A 10,010-nucleotide genomic window follows, 5' to 3' on the forward strand; every position below is an offset into this window, starting at 1 on the left:
GGCAGAGCCTCTCAGGAGACATCCATGTCAGGCTGCTGTCAGTAAGCACTTCTTGGCATCAGCAGTGGTGATTGGGTTTGATGGCTACATATGGGATGGATCCTCAGGTGGTGCAGAGACCCATCTTTCCTCATTGATCCCCACTGTGGTCTCCACTGCTGGGATCACAAATGCAGTCACCGCACTTGGAGTTTTTAACTTGTGTCTTGGGGTTTAGCCCCTGATCCACAGGCTTGGAGGGAAGCATTTGCCAACTGAGTATTTCTCAGCCTAGGTTTATTCTTTCTGGAGATGACTACCTCTTGTTCTCTTGTGCCATTCAAAAGATTTGTGAAAAGCAAGACCTATAAGGCATATTTTCCATTATCAAGTGTGATGGTTGGTTTAGAAAGCTTGATGGGCTTGACCGAGAAGAGAAGACCCACAATGAATCCTGGTAGAATTCCATGGGCTTGGACTTTGGACTGAATAAAAGTGGTGGGGGAAACAAGAAGACCAGATGAATGCATCATACCACTTTCTCTACTTATTGTTCCACAGAGATGTGACCTGGCAGTTCCTGCGGGTCCTGTGCCTGTTGCCATGCCTCTGATTTCAGAGTGAACAGTATCCCCTGAACTGTGAACCTGAATGAGCCCTTGTATCCTTACTTTGTATCTTGTCAGGTATTTGGGCACAGGTGAAGAGTAACTGATGTGAGATGTGGAAATGCTGCCGCTGCTGTGAAAGATTTCATCACAGGGATCCCAAGCCTTTGAAACTGTTTAATGGGAGGAATGTGGAAGAGTTTAAAGCTGCAGGCTAGAGAAATCCCAGAGTTTTGGGATTTCTTAATGGGTGGTCCTGCTTGGAATGAGGAAGACTCTAACTGGTAGAGATGCAGACTGTGAAGACTGTGCCTATGTGGTTCCTGAAGGGAGCAAGGCCATTCTGAGGAATTGGGCAAGGCCATCCCTTTCACATTCTATTAAAACATCTGCAGGCTTTTGCCTCTGTCCTAAAAACTTGAGAGAGACAATTTTTTAAATGAGTGGATCGATTTGTCATTCGGAGGAAATTTCAAGACATGTCCAGCTTTGGCGTGCTTATGGCTCAATGCATTTCGTCAGACTCATGGTAAGGGAGAGAAGAGGGCCAAGGTGTGAAGCACCTGCGGTTCGGTGAGGAGGGTAGAGTGGAGCCTTAAAGCTGCTGACAGAAATGTGAAGCTCAATAAGTAAAGGGACTTTAATGCACTTCAAGTCCAGGACACAGTGAGTGTTCAAAGTGATGGTAATTTTTCAAGAGATTAGTGCCATTGGACAATAGGCTCATGCTCAGCTCTGGGGCATTAAGAAAGGTGCTCTCCTGCTGAAGGCTGCTTTATGACAGTGCAAGCTCCTTGGAAGGGAGAGAGCGTGAACTGACAGTGACGTGGAAGGGGTTCCTCGGTCAAGAACACCTGCTGGGGATGGAGTTGGGGGTGGTAGTGGGAGTGGGTGTTTCACAGATTCAGTTCAAAGGGTACAGAGGAAGCTGTCACAGATCGGGTCTAAGTTTGACGTGCAAGATTGGGAACATGTCAGCCAGGCGAAGAACTTGGCATCTGTTGAGAGAGTCTCTTGTGCAGTGTATAAAAGCATTATCTGTCAATGAAATGCTGTTGGCCTATTAGCTTAGGTGGGAAATAGGAAGGTGGCAGTTCTGGTACAGAGAGAGGATTTCTGGTATAGAATCAAGCATGGCAGGAATTCACCATGAACTCCGAGGAAGACAGTCGCATGAAACTGAAGGAGTGGGAACAGCTATAGGCATCATTGTTCACGTAATCCTTTCTTTGAAGGCATGGGAATGAGGGTAACCTTGAGTCTTGTTTGGAGGTTCCTAAAAGCCTCAGAGGCCAGGAAATGTGTAAGTAGGTTCGATTTTCTAAAAGGAGTCCCCAGAGGTCACTGTATGAACTTATGAAGATGAAGTCTAAGTTGCAGAATATTTAGGATGCTGAAAATGCAAGAAATGGTCATCATTTGCCAAGGAAAACTGGAGGCAGTGAATGGAGTAGGCTTCAAGAGAGGCTACTTGCATCTAAGGCACCACAAGCTGGTGAGTGCAGCTGTTCCAGGCCAATGGAGCCCATATGATGCCACCATACCTGCCCCTCAACACTCACACCATACTGCATGCAGAGTAGCAAGATTTGGCGTCTGCCCTGCTGGTCTTGTTTTGGTCCAGTTTGTCCTCAGCACATTTATTCTGTGACATCGTGTATCTGTATTTGACTGAGTAGTTAGATTTGAGTCTGTAAATTCAGTCTAGAGTTTGCCCTCAGTCTCTGAAGAGACTTTGGCCACTTGGACGATGTAAGAACTGTTACAACGTTGGAAGTTCATAGAGACGAAGTAAGTATATTTTGTATTATGAAATGTTCACGAAGCTTTGAGAAACATAGGTCAAAGTGGAATGGTTTAGGTTTGCTTATGTTCAGTTTATGTTTATGTTTGATATATTTAGATTTCAAGAACAGAATTGGAAATGTTAATTTTAATGATAAACTTGATGGAATGACGAAACACCTAGGACATTAGTGACCTGTATACCTTTGCAAAGGTTTGTGTGGGTCTTTCCCAAGAGGAATAGTGTGGAAAACCTATCATGAATGTGAATGATACTATGGATTTCTCCTATCTCTGTCCCTATCCACCTATTATACCAGCCATCTCATGTTCAGGCTACCATCCTTTCCCTGAGGGACAGACAATATCCCCTGTAGGACTTTACAGGATAAGTCACTCTTCCTATAAGTTGCTTTTTGTCAATTATTTGGTCACAACAATAGAGAAAACTAACTGATATGTTATGTTAGGTACCAGGAAATCAGCCCCCAGATATTTCAATAATATTTCATCTCATCCAGAATGCAACCATAGTCACTGCTCCTGTTACTTTGCCTCCCCTGCCTGTTCCTGCGCCTCCCCTACATCCCTGCCACAATGGAACCAAATAGCCATTTTCCCTCAAAGTTGATTTTGGTCATGATATTTTATCACAGCAACATAAAAGTAATTGATATAAATACCTAATGAAGTTTACTGAATGGGTGAAAGATCTGGAGTTAAGTTACCTTATGGGAATCACAACTGTGATGACTTTTGAGGACAAGGACTGTGTTTGCTTCATAGTCCTGGGGTTGGCACCTGTAGACTTGTTCAATGTTTTATCTTACTGTCCCTTAGTATTTGAGGGGGAAGCTTCATCAAGTTAAATGAAGCTTATATATGAGTGGTTTGCCGCATCTGACAGTGACGTATTCATAACAGCTTTCTAGTAATTCATTTTATTTTTAGTGGAACTATCTGGAGTGTCTCCAGGATATGGGATTGATTTGTCTAACAGAATGGATTTAGGAATGGACAGCTTGTGTTTGGATCGTAGTCACCAGGAGAGTTCAGTCTGTGTCAGGAACAATAGGAGGTAAGATTGTTATACCATGCACACCATGAGGAAGGGAAGGGGTTACAAGAGTGGGCTTGTGAAACAGCAAAATCTTTTGTTATTCACACCACATAAGTGGGATCTCTAATCAATCAGGGTCACCAGATAAGGACCCAGGAGACTTGTTTCTTCTGACAGCTCCAAGTAGAGGCTGAAGATGGTTTATAAGCAGAAAATCCACAAGCATCTGAGCCAAGTTACAGTTATAATATTTACCAATCAGAACTCAGGGACTAAGGACTTTCCCAAATGTTCCATCGTTGTAAACTGGCATTAAATCTAAAAGTTTTTGCCCAAACAATCCAATTAATTTGCTCTTTCTGTTGTTAGGAACAGCCATTATATTTTGAGTAACTATTGTTGCTTAGAAAAGGAGTTGGTCAGCTTAGGTAAAATGGAGTCTAACGTCAAAATGGTAGTTCCTAAGTTTCTTTGCCTGTTCCCAACAAGATTATAAAGTTGTGGACTATTCAGCCCAATAGTCAGCCAGGCTAACAAAGTTGTATTTTGTACCTATAGTCAAGATGGAGTCGTGGAAAACTGTTGAGAAATAAAAAGAATTCATATGAGTCTATACGATCTATAAGCAGCAGGTGTTGGGTGGGGGCTTTGCTGGAAATCACAGCCCAGTTTCCTGACAATGACTAGCATCTCAGTGTTTGGCCCGAGGTGGGAACTTAACACATATAAGTGTATATAACATTAGAAAATTAGGCACTGCCGAAGAAGTAAATGCAAGGAACAGTGTTAAAGAAATTAAAGATGTAAAGAATGGACTCAGTAGAAAAAAAATAAAGATGAAGTTGATAAGATAAAAATAAACAGATTAATACTGTATCAGGCCAGGAAAGAGAATATGAGAGAACAGGAGTTGGTGAAACATTTGTAAAAAATATATTATTTGCAGTGAAATTTGTTGAAATTTTCTTTGCGGTTTCTTTAAAACCTTTGAGAACCTAAAATCATCCTTAACCCATTGATTAGGCTCTGAGCCTCAACTGTCCCCCTCATCCTGATCTAGGACCGTGAGTCTGGGAGCCACTGGTAAACATTCCCCGGGCTAAGCTACATTTTATTTTTACATAGTGACTTTTGCCTTGTCTTAATTAGTAAATAATCAGAGATGTCAGCATTTTTAGTAATTTTAATTTTACTAAAAATTAAATATATGGAATTGGCTTTAGGGATAGAATACCACATAAGAAAAAGAAATGAAGAGATAGCTGGTTTGGTGCCACATACCAGTAGTCTGAGCACAGGGGGATGTGACACAAAGACAGCCAACTCCAGGATAGCCTGGCCAACGCAGAGAGACCTTGTATCACTGGAAACGCAAGACAGAGAGTGAAGGGAACGTATTCAAAGACCGCATCAATCTTGCTGCTTTAAACATGTTCCATACTCAACTCACCTGTCCTGTGGCTTGTCCATGTTATAGTTCTGTTTCTCTGTTTAGTGTAAACCAGTGATCAAACGAGCCCAGTTAAGGTGCAAACACGGAGAAAGCTAAGTTCTGCAACCGAAAATCTAAAGAGGCAGGAGGAAGACTTACCAGTGTAGAACAGCATTTTTATTGGAGCACAGGTATAGATTTCATCCGCCTGGAGACCATTCAAGCATAGACCATTATCCTGTGATGCCTTGAAGCAGAAAGAGACTATAAAACTTTACCACAATAGTTCTTGAGAAAGTAGCAGAGGACTGTCTTGGGGGCTGTCAGGGATATAAATCTAGACGATGGAGGGGAAATTGAAAGAAAACACAAGACACAAGAAGCTGCAGGATGGAATGCTAGGCCCTGCCTCTTCCTAGCTCTGCCTCCTCCCTACTCCATCTTCATTGCCGCCAGCAGCACCTTAGAATGCTTCATTTTTGTGTGTGCCTCGTTTTTAAATCACACTAGCCTCACTGGGCCAAAATAACAGAGTGAAGTTATATGAAGGGAACAGTTACTAGAATTCTATGGAACCAAGAATGATCTTCTTGGTGTACTGCTTTTTGTGGAGCGCAGAAAGAATAGGGTTTAAAGGGCCGGGGGGATGCCTGAGTGGATAGGAGTGCTTGCTGCTCAGGTGTGGGGACCTAAGTTCAAATGCCCAGCACCCAAGTAAAAGAATCCAGGTGTAGTGACTCAAACCTGTACCCCCTGGTGTTGTGGGCAGAGACAAGAGGATTCCTAGAGCTTGAGGGCTGCCTGCCTTATTCCAAGTTCAAAGGAATGAAGTAGACATTTACAGAGCAGAGAACCCAACTTCCTCCTCTGGTCTCTGTGTGCACGTGTGTGCTTGTACACACACACACACACACACACACACACACACACACACACACACACACTCACATACACAGCATTCCTGTTATTCTCCCCTGCCCACCTCTTATTTTTTCCCACTCCTGAAAGCCTATCTTCTTCTATACAAATATCTTCCCATACTCATAAGATTTTAAATTTGTCTTTTTTGTCCCATGGGGTTTAACCAGGCTATCTGTGTGACAATGGGTCTGGAACTAGCCAGTAGAGTCTTGTGGACTCTTAAATGAGAATTGGATTTCTCCTTTCTTTAATCTCTTTGTGTTTCCTCTGAATTTAGCCAGTTCATTCCCATCCTTTGTAAGTTCATCCAGGTGGTTTGTTTGTTTGTTTGCTTTTCTTTCAGGACTTCTTTGAATTCTTTGAACATGTTTACGGTTGTTACTTTTTAAATATTTAATTCAATCTAAGTTATTATCTGTGGGACCACGACTACAGGATTGGTCACTGGCAGGGGGACACAGTGTCTTGTTTTTTACATCATCCTTTAGAAGTTGAAGATGCCTTTAGAAGTTGATAAATGTCCACTGAGGGCAACAATTGGTCCCAGACTGAGACCCGGCATTCAGGTTGCTGCCCTTCCTCATTCTAATGTTTCCTTTTCCAGAATTTTCCTTCCTTCCCTTCTGTGAGTTTCCTTAGCATTTGGCACTGCTATAGAGGCATAATTACTAAGTTCTTATTAAAGTCTCTGTAGTAGCTAAGTTTTTTCATTTTATTGTGTTTTTGCTTTTGTTTATTCCCTTTACATCTTGTAAAGTTACATCGCTTTACATTTACAGCCTCCCTTCCTCCAGGTACCCCCTTTACACAGCCCTTCCCCCCATGAGAACAGGGAGTCCCTCCTCCCCATATCAACCTACCCTGGCACATCAAGGCAATGCAGGACTAGGAACATCCTCTCCCATTGAGACCAGACAAGGCAGCCCAGGTAGGGAAATTGGATCTACAGGCAGGCAACAGATTATGGGATAGCCCCAGCTCCAGTTATTGGGGACCCACATGAAGACCAAGCCACATATGTGCAGAGGCAGGGGGGCTAGGTCCAGTTCCTGCTTGCTGGTGGTTGGTTGGTGGTTCAGCTAAGTTTTTACATGTGTACTGAGGTATGTGAATGAGTGTATATAAATACACCACATGTGTGCCTGGTGTCTGTTGAGTCCAGAAGAGGGCATCCAGTCCCCTGGAACTGGAGTTGCACACAGTCATGAGCCACCTTGTGGGTGCTGGGACCTGAACCAGATCCTCTGTAAGGGCAGCAAATGTTTTTAACCAGGGAGCCATTCCTCTAACCCCTGATTTTTCTTTATCTTTATTTTTAAAATGTGCTTTACTTTTGAAGACACGTGTATGTGTTTGCATGTGTACATGCTGTATGTGTTCCTGTGTGTTCACATGCAGATACCAGAGGCTAATGTCAAATGTATTCTTCCATGGTTTTCCCATTACTTTTTTAGACAAACAGCTACACGAGCTGGCCAGCAAGCCCCAGGGCTTCCCCTGTAATGGTTCCTAGTGCTGGAATTAGACACATGCTACATTATTACCCTTATGTGGTGGGGAAGATCTAAACTCAGTCTTTATGCACCGAACCAAGCTCCTAGTTCCTAGTTTAGACATAGTTTGAGAATGTCTGCCAAGGTTGCATGTGTTGGAATTTTGGTCCTTCGGGTGACAATATTAAGCAGTGGTTGCCCTTTCAAGGTAGACCTTTCTTAGTGAGAGGTTATCTATATCCTTAGGAAGGGTTAATATAATTCTCTCTGGCTACAAGGTCCTGCCTCACCTGCAGCCGATCACTCTGGCAGACACACCACTTCATGGTGCCATCTGACATTGATCTAGACAACCTGGACCGTTGCCAGAGCCAGTGCCACGTGTTATAGACTTCCAGGCTCTGAAACTTGGAACCAGATAAACCTGTCTAGTACTCCTCAAGTTTTAGCAACAGGAAACACAGCACATTTGATTTAATCTTTGTAAGAAACCTGTGCAGTAGGCCCTGTTATTACCTTTTATACAAATGACAAAGATAGATTTAGCAAGGTCAAAATCTCGCCAAGCCGAGAACCCTGAAGCTATGGCCCACATGTAGGTCTGTTGCTTTCCAGTGTGCCTGTTCTGAACCATCTGTTGTCTAGCAATGTTAGCCTCTGGCTATATCTTGCCTCCTCCGCTCGTCTACCAGCTTTCAGAGGGCAGAGACCAAAGAGTCTTTAACACCCACCATGACCTGGAACAATGCATACACTCATCTCAGTATTTCTTGAGCAAGTAAAGTAGATTGAATGTTAGGGAAGGTCTTACAAGCCACACATAATGTCTCAATATGAGGGAGGACTGCTATCTTACATGCATGAAGCTGTGGCCAGGATCCCCTTAGATGCTGATTCCAGAAAACTTTGCAGGGCAGGAGAGAAAGCTCAGCTGGTAAAGCACTCAACTTGCAAACAGGAGGGTCTGGATTTGATTAAAGCTGGGCAAGGGATCTCACCCACTTGTAATCCCAGTAATGGGTAGGCAGAGACTAGCTGATCAGTCAGCCTAATTTGCAAAGTGATCTGTAGGCCAATAAGAGACCTTGCCTCAGTAAAATCAACAGTGCCTGAGTAGCAATACTTGATCTAATCCTCTGGCATCCACATGTATATCACACTTCCTCACATGTGTGTACCTGCATCAACACATCCAAGTGCCTAAACACACACAGGACAGGTATGTATATCTTTCCGTGAATGGTTTTCCTTTAAAATTTCCACCTAAACAAATTCAAGGAGAGAGAGAGAGAGAGAGAGAGAGAGAGAGAGAGAGAGAGAGAGAGAGAGAGAGAGAGAGAGAGAGAAAACTGAGTGAATATGAGTCCACTATGGTGGTTTAAATGAGAAACGTCTCATAGACTCATTAGTTTGGGCTAATGTTCACATGATGCCCGCCAGTTGCACTCTTTGGGGAGGGTTAGGTAGTACTGCCTTTCTGGAGGAAGTATGTCACTGAGGGGGTGGGATTTAAGATGAAATCCTCAGCCTATTTCCCGTTCACTCTCTCTACTTTGCCCTTGTGTTTGAAGATGTGGGTTCTCACTTCCTGCTCCTGTCACCATGTCTACTTCTCATTGCCATGACTCTCACCATGATGGACTCTTAGCCCTCTGGTCCTGCAAACCAAAGTCAACTCTTCTATAACTTGCCTTTGGTCGTGGTATTTTATTACAGCACCAGGAAAGTAACTAATACAAGCACACCATGCATTCTTCCTCAACACGAAAAGCGTACAGATCTCTAGAATTTAATCTCACCTATCCCCAAATTATGTTCTGAAAATTCACTTTCTTCCAGATGATCTCTTACAGGTAAATACTGCATGATGAAATGCATCACGGAGAAGATACAATTTTCTGTAGCTCAGAAGTGAACTCTTACCAGGGACTATCAGTATCTGATCACTGAAGGGTTTGCAGAGCAAGCTCCCAGGCCTTCAGGGTAGTCCTGTCACTCAGTGCAACTCCCATGCTCCTGTCCAAGACCCGACTCCTGAGATTTTTCAATGTGTGACGGCAGCACATTAGTGACCTGGATTGTTTTTGCCATCTTGATACAAACATAGACATATCTAAGAAGAGGGAATCGTAACTGAAAAAAAATGCCTCCAAGAGTTTGGCCTGTAGGCAAGTCTTTCATGTATTGTCTTGATTGAGGTGGGAAGACCCAGCTCATGGTGGGCAGTGTCAGTCCTGGCCTGGTGGTCCTGGGTAGTATAAGAAAGCAGTCTGAGCAAACCATGATGGGGGTGGGGAGAGCCAGTAAGAAGCATTCTTCCATGGCCTCTGCTTCAGTTCCTGCCTCCAGGCCCCTGCTTTGAGTTCTTGCTCTGACTTTCCTTGGTGATAGACAGAAAGCTATAAGCTGAAATAAGCCCCTTCCTCCCGAGTTGCTTGTGATCAAGTATTTTCTCACAGCAGTAGAAACCTATAGGACCACACATTAAGTCCTGCCTAGAATTCTGCTGCTTCCTGGTGAATTTCACTGGGTAACCCTCTTGCTAATTGAGTTGGTTTTCTGATCTGTTAACTTACAGAATATATTAGTCTTTCCTGTTCCTCTCCCAGCACCAGTGTGAGTCATGAGAGAGAGTTCTCTATCAATGTTCTGACCAGGACCTGCAAGAATAGGGGTGTCGAAATGTCAAGGTATTGAGTGGGAAGATAGGATTGAGAAAGATAGAAAAGATA

Source organism: Rattus rattus, chromosome 4 (genome assembly GCF_011064425.1).
Source record: "Rattus rattus isolate New Zealand chromosome 4, Rrattus_CSIRO_v1, whole genome shotgun sequence".
In the NCBI taxonomy this organism is placed as follows: domain Eukaryota; kingdom Metazoa; phylum Chordata; class Mammalia; order Rodentia; family Muridae; genus Rattus; species Rattus rattus.